At 37.3% G+C, this 15,318-nt stretch overlaps 1 protein-coding gene across 9 annotated transcripts in view; it reads right to left on the bottom strand.

Moving 5' to 3' along the window:
* GRM5 (glutamate metabotropic receptor 5) overlaps nt 1-15,318 on the bottom strand; it is a 245,439-nt gene that overhangs the window by 182,206 nt on the left and 47,915 nt on the right. The window lies entirely within an intron of this gene.

Consider the following 15,318-nt stretch of genomic DNA (forward strand, 5'->3'; position numbering starts at 1 on the left):
AACCCCATTTGGAAAACATGCTGTTTCTCTGAACCTTGTACAAAGAAATGTAGCAATCTGGAATGGGAGACATCATCACTGAAACTGAGACTGTTAGAAGCAAGCAGGCCAGTATTCAACAGAGTCACATGAACAAACATTTCTAGACCTCCTCAGAAACATATTCTGCTTCCAAGGCAATTTTATGTTCTCCATCAGCTTTTTAAGTTATAGTGTTATTAGCTTACTGAAAAGTTCACTTAAAATAATTAAAAATAATTCAATTAGTGCACAAATTTATTTGTGAAAGCGATAATTGAACCATGTTTGGCAACTTGTTTTTACAGGGGCTTTCTATTTACATTTAACCTTTAAGACCTGTGATCCAAATTTCCCTGTAACAGTCACACAGAAGCATCTGGACAAATAATAGATGACCTCCATCTCAAAGAGCAGAGGAGGCTGTGACAGCTCTTAAAGGAAACTGCATTATGTGAACTGAGAACGTAATGAAATATGTGTTTCTTCAAAATTTTTTGTAATAGTGAGGAGAATACATGCTGATTTCCATCATCTACCGGTTTATTTCCATTACGTTAAACAGCAAGTTCTGCTAATAAAGATTAAGTAACTGAGCAATTATTTTTAAATCCCTTGTTCAAACTGCTATCTTCCTTTCTACACATGCCCACAATAATCAGCAGAAAATGAGACAGAATGTAAATGGATGTAAAGAAAGAGATTGTGTTATGAATTATATGTATTATTGTACTGACAGATACAAATCCTCCCTTGTCTTGTCTTTCCTTTTTCCCTTTTCCTTTTCCCTTTCCATTTTCTTGCCATTGCTTTCTTTTTGTCCTTTTCCTTCTTTTTCTTCTCTCTCTTTTCTCTTTCCTTTCATTTTACTAACTTACTTCAAGTCTGAGAAGCAGCAATGGAAATAATTTGAGGGAAGGCTACAACTATTTGAAAACCGTGTCACATTCTCTACTTTGCTCAGTCTGAAAAATTCATGTTTTCTCCATCTGTACTGCAGATCAATTGAGGCAGAATTGTTTAGCACAGGATTCTAGTGAAGGCAGTCATTCTTGCTTGTTTCAGCCAAAAAAAAAAATATTATTACCTATTATTCACTCTGTCAGATTGCGGAGTAACAGGTTCCTCAGGGATGTACAGGCTGTTCATTTATCTGAAAATCTATGGGCATGGTGATTGCCAAAACCCTCTGGTCTTTCCAGGACTGCTCAAAAACTCTAAATAAACTTGCACTACTTTGTTTTTCCTTAGATGTGAATAAACACCTTGCCTAGCAGGCAATGTATTGTTCCTTCTGCCTCTCATGGTGCACCTTTGAAGTCAAGGTATGGCTTAATAACTTGGCAATGTAGGAAGCACAGGTGGTAATGAAGGGGACACTGTGGCTGTCTAGACTTCACTCACAGCTGAAATAGACTGATACCAGTCACACTGGCAAGAATGCTGTGGCACAGAATCACAGATGCACTGAGGGTGGAAAACACCGCTGGAGATCATCTCATCCAACACTGCTGCTCAAGCAGGCCCACCAAAAACCAGTTGGCCAGGACCAACAGGACTTGTTGCTGTTTGAACATCTCCAAGGATGGAGACTCCATACACTGAATTTCACACTGCTCATTAAAAGAAAGTCTAAAAGACAAGCATCATTAAATCTCCCACAATTCCTCACAGTTATTGATTGTGTTGAATTAGCATAAAAAGGTAGAAAATTTCTGATTTTTTATTTTCCCAGTCCTTTTTGCTATTCTTCATGTAATAGTAAACTGTGAATGTTATCAGTATGTGGGCATACTAAGAACTTTTTTCTGTCTAGAAGTGGACTGCTTGCTATCCTGTAACAGCTTTAAAAGGACCAAACAGGACAAAAAGATCTGTTTAAAAGTCAACTTTCCTTAATCTGATTTTTACTGTTCTGTTTTATTGTTTTCTTACAGAAAGGGTAAAGGTTGTGCAGACACTGCAAATCATAGTTGATAATCTTTTGAGTCTTTATTCTAATGCTTCATTTTTAATGTCCATACACACATTGATTGGAAATCATTACTAATTCAGGTTATCTCCTTTGGGACACAGTTTGGATTGAGTTCAGCAGTGAAAAAAATGTTATAACACAAGAATATAAACTAAATTTTAGTTGTTTCCGGACAATCAATACCAGGGGGGGGAAATGGAAAAAAACCCCAGAATGATAATCTTTTGTTCTAAGAGCAAAAAATAACTGTAAATTACCAGGCACTTTAACCCCCACTGAGTTAGTGCTGTATTCTGCAGCAGATCAATTAGGTGCTAGAGTACAGCATTCCCTATCAACATCCCGACATTTGTAAGGATTTAGTGGAGTTGTTTCAAGCTACTCTGAACTAGCCAAAATGTTTTACAAATATAGCCAGCTTGTGAACACCTCCCTAAGTCTTTGCATCCCCTGTTGGCACCTGTTTTGATAGGTTCTGTTTTTAATCTGCATTTCTAAACCCAGCTGAATAAATCATTGTCCTCTTTTGCTGCTCTTCACACAATGATAATTTACGGTAATGGTAATGATAATTTATTGGTCTTCAATCAGTGATTACTTAATAAATACAAGTCTCTCTTCCAAGATGTCACTATCTATATAACTTTTGAGAGATTACAACTAGATTTCTTGAATACCTAAGAATCTTCTTTCTCTTACCCTTGTTGATGGTGCACAGTGTTAAAAATTGGTATTGTGATTAACAAGGAACAATTTATTGTATTCTATTCTGCGGCTAAGCATGTGTCTCTCTTTATTTTTCTGCCCTTATCCTTTGAAGCATTTATTCAATTGTAAAATGCCACAGAAAAAAAAGAGGTATTAACTAAAAGCTTGTATCAGAAAAAAAAGCAAACATAAAACCCCAAAAAAACCCCACAACACTAGAGGAAAAGAAAACACAACAAAAAACATCCCAAGACACCATGAAAGAAAAACAAAACAAAACCCTCACAAAGAAACAACAAAACCAAATCAAACAAGTACTCAAAACTTTTGAAATTTTGTCCATCAAATTCAGAATTTTTTCTTGCCTGGCAGTGCTTGCAAATTCATCTCTTTGCAGTTAGATTATTACACACATCAGTTTTATGGAAGCAACAATACTATTTCCCCACTTTCTTCTCTGATTTTGCCTGACACTAGACATTCCTCCTTTTTGTCTTCTGGAAAGTTCTATTTTATTTTTTTTGCAGTTAGTCAGATTTACCATATATAGGCTGGCATCTCCCCATTCCTGTTAGCTGCCAAAAGCTCACTAAAAGGTGACTTTCTTCTTGCTCAGAGTGCTGGATTGGTCTCAGTAGCTTGATTGAGTCAGTATTTTATGCAGTACCTTCCCTAGCTCCTCCAGAGAGAACCCAATAGCCTCCTAAATCCTTTCCCATGTTCTGTGGTGATCCATTTTTTATGGAATATTTCGTGTATTTTACTGCACATAGCTTGTCCATATTATTGTTGAAGAACCTCACCAGATGGGACCTTTCAACCTGATGCAGGTCCAAGCAGAGACAGTTTTTCTTTTGTAGAAAGGTACAACTCTAAGTCTAATTTATGATTCTCCACCTATGAGAGAAATATCTGAAGTCTACATCTGGCTACCTACCTCTCTAAATTCTTTATGAATAAGTCTATATCCTTTCCCATTCCCCACATTCGTGTACTTAGAAAGGAACTGCAGCAGCCAACAAATCACACACATTCTCCAGGTTTATTTTAGAATAAGGGGAAACAAAAAGACAAAACTTTTCTCAAGGAGAGGGAGTGGGTGGAGAAAAATAAAGCCTACCTTTGTGTATGCTTAGGCTGAAGTGTCCTTGACAGCTGTTTCCACACTACAAAGGCATGAGAAACTTTCTGAAATTAGGATACCCTTATTCCATTATAACATTCCTGCATTTCCTGAGGACTGGGACTGTGTAATGGTAGACAGACCACTGCATCACTGCCTTTATATGGACTTGAAGTTGCAAAGAGATCAACAGGCCAGACACAAGCTGGAAACAGAATTTTGCTTTTTATATTAACAGTTTTGATCATCTGTGATTGTTAGGGCATGGATGCAGAGGTTCACCTGTGATCAGATGCTATATTATTAAGACATTTCATGATGTTGCAGATAGGGAAAGTAATATTATGTATGCAAGTTGTCAACTCTGACAGATATGATTACATTAGGGAGATAGCAACATGGACAGTGGTAGAAATGAGAGATATTATGGGTGGGAAATGAGGTATTAGCTTAATGGAATTGCTGACCAATCTAGAAATGACCAAGGCAGATGTGCTTTGATGATAAAATAAAGGCATCAAGCCAACAAAATCAGGGCAAGTGTGGAAAGAGTAAATGGGGATGACCTGTTGATTACAGAAGGAATGAGAATAGTGAATAGGAAGAAATTTGGAGGGGAAAAAAGCAAAGGTAAGACACAGTGACTCACTTGGCAAAGGCCTTTCACAGTCAGGCAGCCTAGATCTTGATAAGCATAGCTTGGAGCATAATAGCAAACATGCTGCTTCTCTGACAGTATGTGTCCAGCTGATTCATGTGTTCAGGATATACTTGTGGTGCTATCCCTTCCACTGGCAACTATGATCCTTAATGCTGCTACTAAAAATACTGTTTGAATCACTGTTGTTACTGTTGTTGTTGTTGTTAATATCATCAGCTACAGAAACTATTTGAAGCTTTGAATATTTTGAGGATTTCTCTAATTTGAAGATAACAAAATTATTCTTCAAATTCTCCAAATTCACTGTAGTTTTACCTGGGAACTGTCCCTTTTTTCTTGTTCTGCTCATGAGGAAATATGGAATTCTTTCAAAACAATGAATGTAGCACAGTAAAGCGCTACCAGAATATCTCTCTCTCTACCTGTCACACTTTCCGTGTGGTTTCTTGTAGCATATTTTACATCTGCGTTTTTTCTTCCAAGAATTAAAGCATCTGTTATTAAAGAAGTGTTCCTGGAGAGTAAATGAGTACTCCAGTCAGGTTTTACCTGCAAATTGTGAGGAAGAGATGTTAAAAAGCAAAATCTGCTGTGGTCTAGTGTCATTGCTTAAGCCTACTTGAAACCAGGACACCCAATCATGCAAAGGACTCCTTCAATGCAGTTATTTTATGATCATTAAATATTTTTTCTACATTTATTATGGCAGAATCAAGAACAGATTTCAATAGTGACTCTTGCTATTGAGTTTTCTGCAGCAACATATGTGTAAACAGAACTCAAGATTATAGGAATGATTATAAATAAATCTACCACACCTTATTCATAAAAGAGTGAAAATTAAAGGTGAAATTTTATTTTTATTCACTGCTTTATGATGATAGATATCCCTCATTCTTTTCTACATTTGCAAGGTTTTCCAGAAAAATTTCATGTCCCTAAGTTCTTTTTTTATATATATTTTCATTTCAAAATAATGTTCATTAATCTAATTGAATAAAAAATCCTCTAACAGGCAGACAAAAGTTTTATATGGATTATCACAGGGCTCCTATGACATTGCAACATCTGAATTTCATCATATAAAATCATATGATCATATAAAATTTTCCTCAGATCCATTCTGGGTTACTGAGCAGAGAAGAAAAATTGTAACACTTCCACTGGGGTTTCTGTGCACACACTAAAATTCAGTTTCTCTCTGTTGGATGGCTTCAGCAACCTGATAGCTGCACACTGATAACTTGCCAGTACCATTCAGTCTCCTTGTCACAAAAACTTTGGTAGTTCAACAAATAAGTTTTTACCAAATTCTAAATTAACAGAGAAGAAATATTCTGGTGACTTAATCTCTCATGCAACCTTTGCAGCAGACAGTGTGCAAAAGAGAAGGCTAAGTGAGCATCTTCCCCAGCATCCCTTGAGCCTCTCAGGCAAGAGCAAGGAGAACTCTGAGGTCTCTGAGGACAGAAATTACAACTGTCCTCTGATATCACTGTCAGCACAACATAAGCCACTGAATATGATTCTCACAGATCCCCGAGGGTCTGTCTGACCTATGTGCACAGTCTGAGTTCAACAGCGCAGAGTAGTGGAGATCACAGCACGCAAAATTACTCTACTTATGTGCCACCAATAACTAGGGCTAATTTAACATCTTGGAAGAGTAAAGAATAGAATCTGACAAAATAAAAAAGAGAAACTCAGGCTGAAATCTCAAATGGTGTAAACGCAGTGGAGACAAAGTCTGTTTTTACAAAAGCAGGGAACAGACAATTTGTGGGGGGATATTACATTCCCAAATCATCAAGCCAGCATCAAATAGGGCTTAAAGGTTTGAGACATAGCTATCTGCTATCCTTATCAAAGTATGCCATCCTATATGAATCACAGCAGAAATAAGCATGCATGATTCAAGAGGGCACAAGTTTATAAATCCCCAAAATCCCCACATATCTGAAAATTGCAGTCAGCTGCTAAGGATGCTGAGTGGGATATGATTAATGTCTTAAAATATTCAGCCTTGTGGAGAAAAATCAGACCTACTCTGCAAATCATCTGATAGGCAATTATGTTTAAATAATTCAGTGCTATTACTTAAAGGTGAAATCAGCTTCTTCTTACATCTGAGTTTCTAAGTTGTTGTCAGCAGGTTTCTATTAGTAGGTAATGTAGTCTAGAAGTCCTTGTTCATTGAATTGATCTTATTAAAGCAGAACATATTATTTTTATATGTCCTTTTTCTTTACATGGTGACTTTAATAGTTACTTTTAGTTCCAGTACTGTTCAGGATCCACATTTCCACTGACAATTGAGACAAAGACATAAGGTATTTTTACCTTAATATTCATTCTGTGGGGGATCAATAGCTTCAGTATGGGATATATTATGTATTTTTCATCATAACCTTCTGCTCTACATACTGAGGAACATTGGAAGGAAGAGTCTTAGAATCCAAAATCAAAAAACAGCAATAGAAGTAGTCCAGCCTGTTAGCTCCTGCTTTCAGTTCTAAAATGCAGTAAACCTGTTTATCACTACACTTTCTGAGGGGAATTTGAGTTACAGGTGTGCATACAGGTTACACACAATGCATTCCACATGTCATGGCACATTTAAGCTGGGAAGCTCCAAGGTCTGTCAGCAATCAGCATTCTCCTCGTGTCTCTATTTAGGTCAGACAGCAGGATGCTAATAATACAGGCCATAGTCTGCATGGTAAATATTCTTCCTTAATCCTAAAATATTTATCAAGGTCTCAGATCTTTAGATCCAGCAGACATAACTTCATTTGAAAGAAAAGACATTTTCTAACTGAAAGTGTTCTCTGATCATATTTTCAACTCTTTTCTTTTTAGCAGGAAAGACAGAAAAAAATGAGTTGGTTTTTTTTTTTTTCTAAAATCTTGCTTAAAAAAGCCACAAACAGGCCTTCATTTAAAACTTGGCTGAATCAGCTGAGTCAGTATTTTATATAATAAAGCAATTATGTTATTAAATCCCAATTCATCAAAACAGTTTTAATTACTGCACCCTTCTCTTCATCTATAATGGAACTGAGAAGTCCACTTTCCTGAATCAAGGTCACAGAGACATTCATCAATATCCATTTTATGTCACCATGACACGAGCTTATTTAAACCCTCAGTAACAGAGACCCCAGACTTCACTCTCAGTTAGTCTTCAAGAGCTCCAGAAGAGTGGTAAATTGTCCTTTCATGCTCTCTGAAATAAAATTATGAGTGTTCTTTTTCCAGCTCCCTTACAACAGTTTCTAATATTCGTTGCTTTTAATTTACCACAATATAACTGGTAGTGTTATTAAGTTATATTAAGAAAAGTTCATACACTTAGTAAAAACATACTGTTTTAAATTATCATTAATCTCCTTCCTTTTTGAGGCGCATGAACTGTGATTATTAACTCAAATTATTTTAATTAAAACTTCATTAGATTCTAAAATTAACATATCAAATGAGATGTGGCATTTGGTGTAAGAAGTAAACACAGAATTTCAAAAGCAGCTCTGTACACACCCCACAGTGCCTGACACCATAAATTCAGTGAAGGAAATGTCACTAAAGGACTCAACATTGTGTAAGTACAGCAGAAGCAGAAGCATTGGAGGGTAGATCAGAGCAGATACATTAGCGGAATGCAGAGAGCCCAGGCACTTGATTAAGATGAGAAAATTCACATCCTGCAGAGTCACAAAAGCCACCTTCATGGTGTGGCTCAGCTTTTCAAAGAGAAACCCTGCACATGCATATTTCCACACTGATTTACTGCTGCCATTGCACAAACTGCCTTGTTTTACAAATTATTAGGTAAGGCCAAGCTCTTTGCTCCATTTACCACAAGGCTGTCAAGATCTCCCTCTGCACTGTACCTGTGATCTTGTGGAGGCAGGAGTTGGAGTACATATTTCTACAAGTGTCTCAACCCATGCCTTTAGATCTTTGTAGCCAGTAAAAGAGCAGAAAGAGGTAAAACTCAAATTTGTTCTATCAGTAATAACATCCTTGTTTTCTAGAAATGGAGAATCATTGAGGCTGGAAGGTAAAACTTGTGGACGAATGCCCCTCCCAGACATGGATTGACCTTGTTTGGACAACTTTGAAACACCATCAGGGAAAAAAGTTTACACAGAAATTTTGTGCAGCTTGTTCTGGCCTTTGTTCATCATTATTGAGAAATCAGATTTTTTATTTCCTGCTTTTTTGTTTGTGCTGCATGTGGCTTCATGTCTGGAAGTCTCTGGAGTGAGTACACATTTTATTTTTTGAATTCTTCCTTTACACTCATTTCTAGAAATGAAACTCCTGCATCTTGTTTTTTCTCCCTCAGCATCTTTGTTGAGCTCCTCTGTACCCATATATGAAATAGGGTTAAGCCATGGACTCAGACACAGGCCTGCTGCTGTGTACAGCATTTAACTGTAACCCCTTTCCCTTGATGGCTTTGCTCAGGTTAGGCAGCAGCATTTCAATCAGACATGATTCACAAGATAGCATGGGCCAGGGAGTGCTGCATCATAGTAAGGTCTTACAAGATGAACATGGACTTTTTGTGATAAATCTGACATGATGGAGTCTCCCTCTGCTTAGAACTTCTAGATATAATACAGGATTTACTTTTATTATTATACATAGTCTGAGATTCAAAGAATATTGCACCAAGCTTCTATAGATAACAACTTAGTTTATTGCACAAAACATTGCATGTTCCTCAAAGACAAATATCACAAAGAAATTGTTGAAAGTTTCATCATCTTCCTTATGTATGGAATGACAGGGCAGACATATGAGTTACACAGACAGGGATGGCAAAAGAGCTTAAAGGCTATTTAAAACCTAAGAAGGTATCTGGATCTGATCTTTCACAAAGCAGGGTGTAGGATTTTGGAATCAGGTTCAGAACTTACTTTTCTTCTCAAAAGCATAGTTAAGATCCCAGTCCAAAAAAGGCAAGAAGTTCACAGCTTGAAAAATAAAAAAAAAAAAAAAGAGCAACCCCAATAAATCCTAAAATATCTGACTATTTCAGTTACACTTCAACAGAAATTTCCTTAAGACTGTGATATTCCGTCAATAAATTATGTGAGAAGCTCTTGCAAAACTGCGACTGATTTCCATAGCAATAGAATCTGCTGGCAGTGACCAATTTTAGGACTTCTTATCTCTAGAAGATCTTGAATATCCTGAACACAATTTTACATCCTTTTATCTGAGATTTTGAATCTTCCAGATAAACTTTATTTTTACAACGACAGATATTAAAAAATGGTTAATTAGTACATGCTGCCTACAAAGAAAAGGCATACTCATTTTTAGTAAATTAATGCTGCAAATTTTGATAATAAAAATTAACCTAATAAAAAACAATTAATCATATTCACTCTTTCTTAATATGTTAAAACATAAGAAGACAAAAATGCACAAACAATATTTGGACATTAAATCGTATTTAGAGGCCTTTGTCTTCCTATACTAGGAGAGAAACTCTCTCTATTTTTTAGTCAAATGCTTCTTTACAGGGGAAAAAAAGGTGATTGCCACTCATTAATTTTTCCTCTTCAATTTGTGCTTGGAAGCTGTTTTTCCATTTTAAACATATTTTTATTTACTTCCCAGGAAAGCTGACAGCTCAGTAATAAATTCTGTGCCTGTTTGTAAGACACTTACTGGGGTAACACTTCTAAATAGGTGTAAATAGATTTCATGGCATAAATAATGTTTTTTCACACTACCACTCTCCTGTTGCCAGCTGATACTAATCACACTTCTAATAAGCTATGTCTTGACAGAATGTCTTGCATAAACCTATTCCTTTCTACAGCCTTGAGGCTAATATCAGCAGTATGCTTTCTTTCAGTCTAATTCCAACAGCACATTAGCATATGTACCCCTGCTTACCACTGTCACAGACCTGGAGATTACAATGTACAAATAATAATCTGTCTGGATCACAGTACTAGCAACTCTAATAATTTAGTGCAAATCACAGCTATTTTGTTTTTTAAGTACCATGTCCTAAATTCATGTGATTTATAGGGAGAAATAAATGTCTTTTGGAACATAAAAGTCAATGCAGATGAAAATCAGAAATCACAGCCAGAGAAAGAAGCCTGAAAGAATCATAAACCAACAAACAAATAAATGAATATTGATTAAATCAGCGACAAATCATTTGGCAGAACCTTGCAGGTTTGCAATTGGATTTTGGATTGTCTGTGGGGATTTTGGAGTTTTGGATTGTCTGTGGGGAAAGAAAAGGGCACACAAACTATTAGCATATAGGTCCTTTGTGGAGAGGTCCCTTGCCCTATTACAATTCCAAGCCGTGCAGTAGCGCTGCACCTAGGGCTGGTAAGGGCACTCATTTGTTTTAACTATCATGGATCCTGGTAGGCTCTGAACTTATCCATGATTAATGGAAGGCAGCAAAATGTCTTTCAGAGATCAAGAGAATTAGATGTGACAATTTTTTGGCTGTCAGAACATGAACTTTTGAAGACTGATGGAGCAATACAATGAGTAGACGAGAACTGAAGGATGTCCAGTGATAAAATAACCTAATTTGCACAATGATGGAAAAGTCTAAGGAAAGAAATTTTACCCTAAACTATCTTCTGCTTTCAGGGTGATTATGCAAAATCTCCAGAAGATTAAAAATAAGAATTTTAGGTATTCATACTTATTCATCTCACTAGTTTCAAAGCATTTGTGATCTATTGGCTCTGAAAAGGGTAGGGAATAATGGAATTGTGGAGGATCAGCATTTCGCTTCTCCTGAGACGTCTACCTCTGTGTTGTGTCGTCCTGAAGAAAAAGTAAATTGTTTTGTGTTTTAAGAACACTGCTGCTTCTCTCCTTTCAGAATAGCAGCATTTTAAGATCTTCAGATTCAAATGATGCATTTTTTTCTTAAAGTACAAAATTATTATTAATACTTAAACAAGTAACTGTTAAGGTTCTTGTATCCTAAATCAAAGCATTATTCCAATGCCTGTTGCCGTAGAAACTAAATGTTTCAAATCCTCCATGAAATGCCAATTCCTTCCAAAATAGACAGTGGACTTTTCATTCTGCTCATTCTTTATTCAAATCATTTAACTAAGCATTATACCAGTCCTTGAATATGTCAATGGCAATATTACTGAAGATAGTTCTGCTTTGCTCAGCAGTCTTTCAACTCAAGAAGGAAAATGCTGGCAGTTTGAAAATGGGATGCTATACCTCTGTAGTGCAAGAACATTAGAAAAACTGTTCGTTATCTAAATGACTCCTGTTGGCTTTAAGTTAGGTCCTTTCAAAACACAGATATGCAACAGAGGTTTTGATTGCACAATTGCTAAATCAAAATTTATTAAGTATAAACATAAGGTAAATCACATAGAAATATGTCTGCAAGATAAGGGGGAAAAATTAATTAGATTATGTGAAGAACTTGGTGATATTTCCACCAATCTTGATGGTATTTCCAGAGAAGATGGTGAGAGACACACTATGCTTCTATTTCAGCCTTTAACTAGAGCTTTCTTTTCTGACACAGCTTCTAAGACACCTCTTCACCCATCTGTTTCTCCTTATCCAAAAACTCGTGGAGTTCAGGCACTTTTTCTGGCTAGTCTGTAATTTCAGCAAAAACATGTATTACTTTTTTCAGCCATCATGGGTTCACATCCACAAAATTTCCTTTCTGAATCTTGTGGACAAAGAGAACGTAAAGCAATAGAAGCTGTTTCTTCTGAAGAAAAGCAAATTCATAATGCTGAAAGGAATACAAGATTCAGAGGGAAAACTGAGAGTTACGTTTTGTCAATTTGTTGCCCTCCAAGCTTTTTTTCTTCTCAGCCATCATCAACAGTGTTAGGATCAGTCACCTCCATGGTAATCTGTTCAAAATCATGCTCTATATTCCTGCTGTTGTTTTACTATTTCGCCTGATTTTGACAAGTTCTTTATCTTTCTGTGTGGATGCAAGTGTGGTGATATCAGACTAACAGACTAAGCTGTATGTAAGATTCATAAAGAAAACACACTTACCCAAACATTTCTACTTGCATATTGTTGCCTTCCTTATTATAGCCTGCTCTGCAAATAGATGCAGCATTGCCTGTCACAAAATAAGGCACATTCTCATCCTTTCTCTGATCATGCACTTGGGCTAATTTCCTGGATGGAAAAGGATGCAGGTGCCTTAATGCAGATTCATAGTGTTACTTTGGTAGCTGTGAAAATGTAGCCACATGCATATAAATTTGCCATTATTGATTAAAGGCCTCAGATTTTTTCAATGCCCGAACATTGTAGGGTCTTCCTTGGCTTGAGCCAATTCTATCTTGCCTTAGCTGAGATAGCAGTAGTGTAGCAGTCAGCTGATAATTGGCTGTATTTGTTTCAGTTTTAGCTAGGCTTTGAACCACCCAATGCATAAGGAACTGTCTGGATTGTCCTGCTCCAAGAGTTGTGGTCAGCAGTTCAGTGTCTAAGTGGCAGGTGGCACTCCACAAGAGTCAGTATTTGGACTGGCACCGTTTGACATCTTTGTTGGTGACATGGACAGTGGGATTTAGGGCACCCTTGAAAAGTTTGCTGATGGCACTGCTGCTGGAGGGAAGGGATGGCATCCAGATGGAACTTGACAGCCTTGAGGGCTTGGTCCATGTGAACTTCATGAAGTGCAGCAAGGTCAAGTGCAATATAGGTTTTGATTAGATATTAGGAAGAAATTGTTCATCATGAGGGTGATGAGACATTATAATTTTCAGGGAAACTTTTGGATATCCCATCCCTGCAAGTGTTCAAGGCCAGGTTGGATGGAGCTCTGAGCAACTTGGTCTACTTGGAAGATGTCACTGCCCCTGACAGGGGGTTAGAACAGCATGATCACTCAGGATCTTCCAACTCAAATAATTTCATGGTTCTATGATTTGTAAAATTGTGTGATGTAGCTGATAATGTCAATTAATATAGTAGAAACTGGTACCTCTTCTATGTAGAAGAAACTATCTATGATCAAAAACATGAACACACTGGACAATTACAGGCCCTTGAGTGAATACAGGCTTGTAGGTCTGGTAATAACAGAACAAAGAAAACAAGTGTTATATGGAATTGCAACTCAGTAAGAAAAGAGCTGTTAGGTGGATTGTTTAAAAAAACATATAAAAAACTTTAAGCAGGTACAGCTGGAAAAAGTGAGGGAAGAAACCAGCCATTCCCATCATACTCCTTCTCCTGAGGAAAAGGTGCTAAGACACTCTACAGTAGAACACCCCATCTACCCACACACACACACACAAAAACACACACACACAAAAAAACCCACACACATATATTCTCACTTCTCAGTGAAGACTAGATAATAATTTAGCCCAAATTTTGAACTCAAGGCTCTGCTTCTCTTCTTGCCCAGAACACAATATTAAACTGAAGACAGTATCCAGCTTGATCATGAGTGCATCAGAGTGACGTGAGTTTCCTGTAGTCTTTCAATACATCTGTGTGTCTCATGGATGTGCATTTTATATACTAGAGTGTCTCAGTAGCAACCAAAACTCTATTTATGCAGATGAATCCCATAGCCAATATCTGGGAGATTTAATCCTCCCTTCCAAACTGCCCTTTCAGTCATAGAGGAAAATCACCATGGATGTGCCTTCCAGTCACACAAGCTCTGTCTGCGCAGGACTGCTGCCAGCTACATCTGGCAATCACCCTAACACTGGTGACAGAGAGTACACAAAATCTCACTACAAAATGTTGTGCCTTAGTTCTCCTCCTCTTTTACTGTGGACCCAGAAGGAAACGATGAGCAGGCTAAAAATGAAGGACAGTAGGTGAATTTACAAGCAGGAAGTCAGACAGGTGGAAGTTAGCTAGTTGCTGCGTACTTCTAGGTATGGAAAATACCAAGTAGGGAGAAATTCTGGGCAGTAGGGAGTGAAGGGTAATGGTTATCACAGCAGACTCAGGTTAGCAACTCCAGTGATTCAAAAGCAGGCATCAAAGAAAACAATTTCAATCTTTCAGCTCTGTAATGATACTGTAGTACAAATGAGTTTAATCAATGCTAATGAAAGAGACATTAGGTTTTGAACTCAAAATATCTCCTTTGTTCTTTTGCTCCTTGTTGCTCCTCAGGTTTCTTGCTTTTCATATGATGTGGCTTATGTACAGTGCTTGGGGCCTTCATTGCATCACTAGCATCAAAAGCAGGCTTGCCAATAGATTCAACCAAAATCAGGAAGAAGACTTCAAAGCATATCACAGGACTTATTGGCTGTGAATAGTTCATTTGTGATGTCTCCCAAAAAATGTTTTTGGCACAGCAATCGTTCAGCTCATTCTCCTCATATGATCAGGGGTGGGGCAAATGGGAATGCACAGATACGTCAAGAGGAGTGTGATTTCTATGGTGGTTTTATCCTTGTACACTAGTGAACCCTCAGGGGATAAAACAGAATTTGCTACAGTGATTGATTTCTTTTTTTATTTTGTAAGCACATCTTTGTCAGAGAGACAGTGTGCAACTGCACTTCTCAGCTGTCACTTAGCAAAGTTGCCACTGAGTTCACTGGGACTTTGGCTGAAGAATTTTCCTATATTGCCAAAGTATGAGAGGGCTATTCCTTCCACTAATAGAATCCTTTATGGAGAAACACAATGACAGCTTCTTCTTCCTGTTCCACATAAAGATTTCTGCATAAATTTAATCAGTACATCGTGGACCACCCACAGGCTGTCACACAAAGCACTTTCAATATAAGAGACAAGTTCACTGTACAGCTTCTCAGTTATGGACCAAAACCCCCTCATCTAAATTCA

This window comes from Zonotrichia albicollis, chromosome 2, assembly GCF_047830755.1.
Source record: "Zonotrichia albicollis isolate bZonAlb1 chromosome 2, bZonAlb1.hap1, whole genome shotgun sequence".
Classification (NCBI taxonomy): domain Eukaryota; kingdom Metazoa; phylum Chordata; class Aves; order Passeriformes; family Passerellidae; genus Zonotrichia; species Zonotrichia albicollis.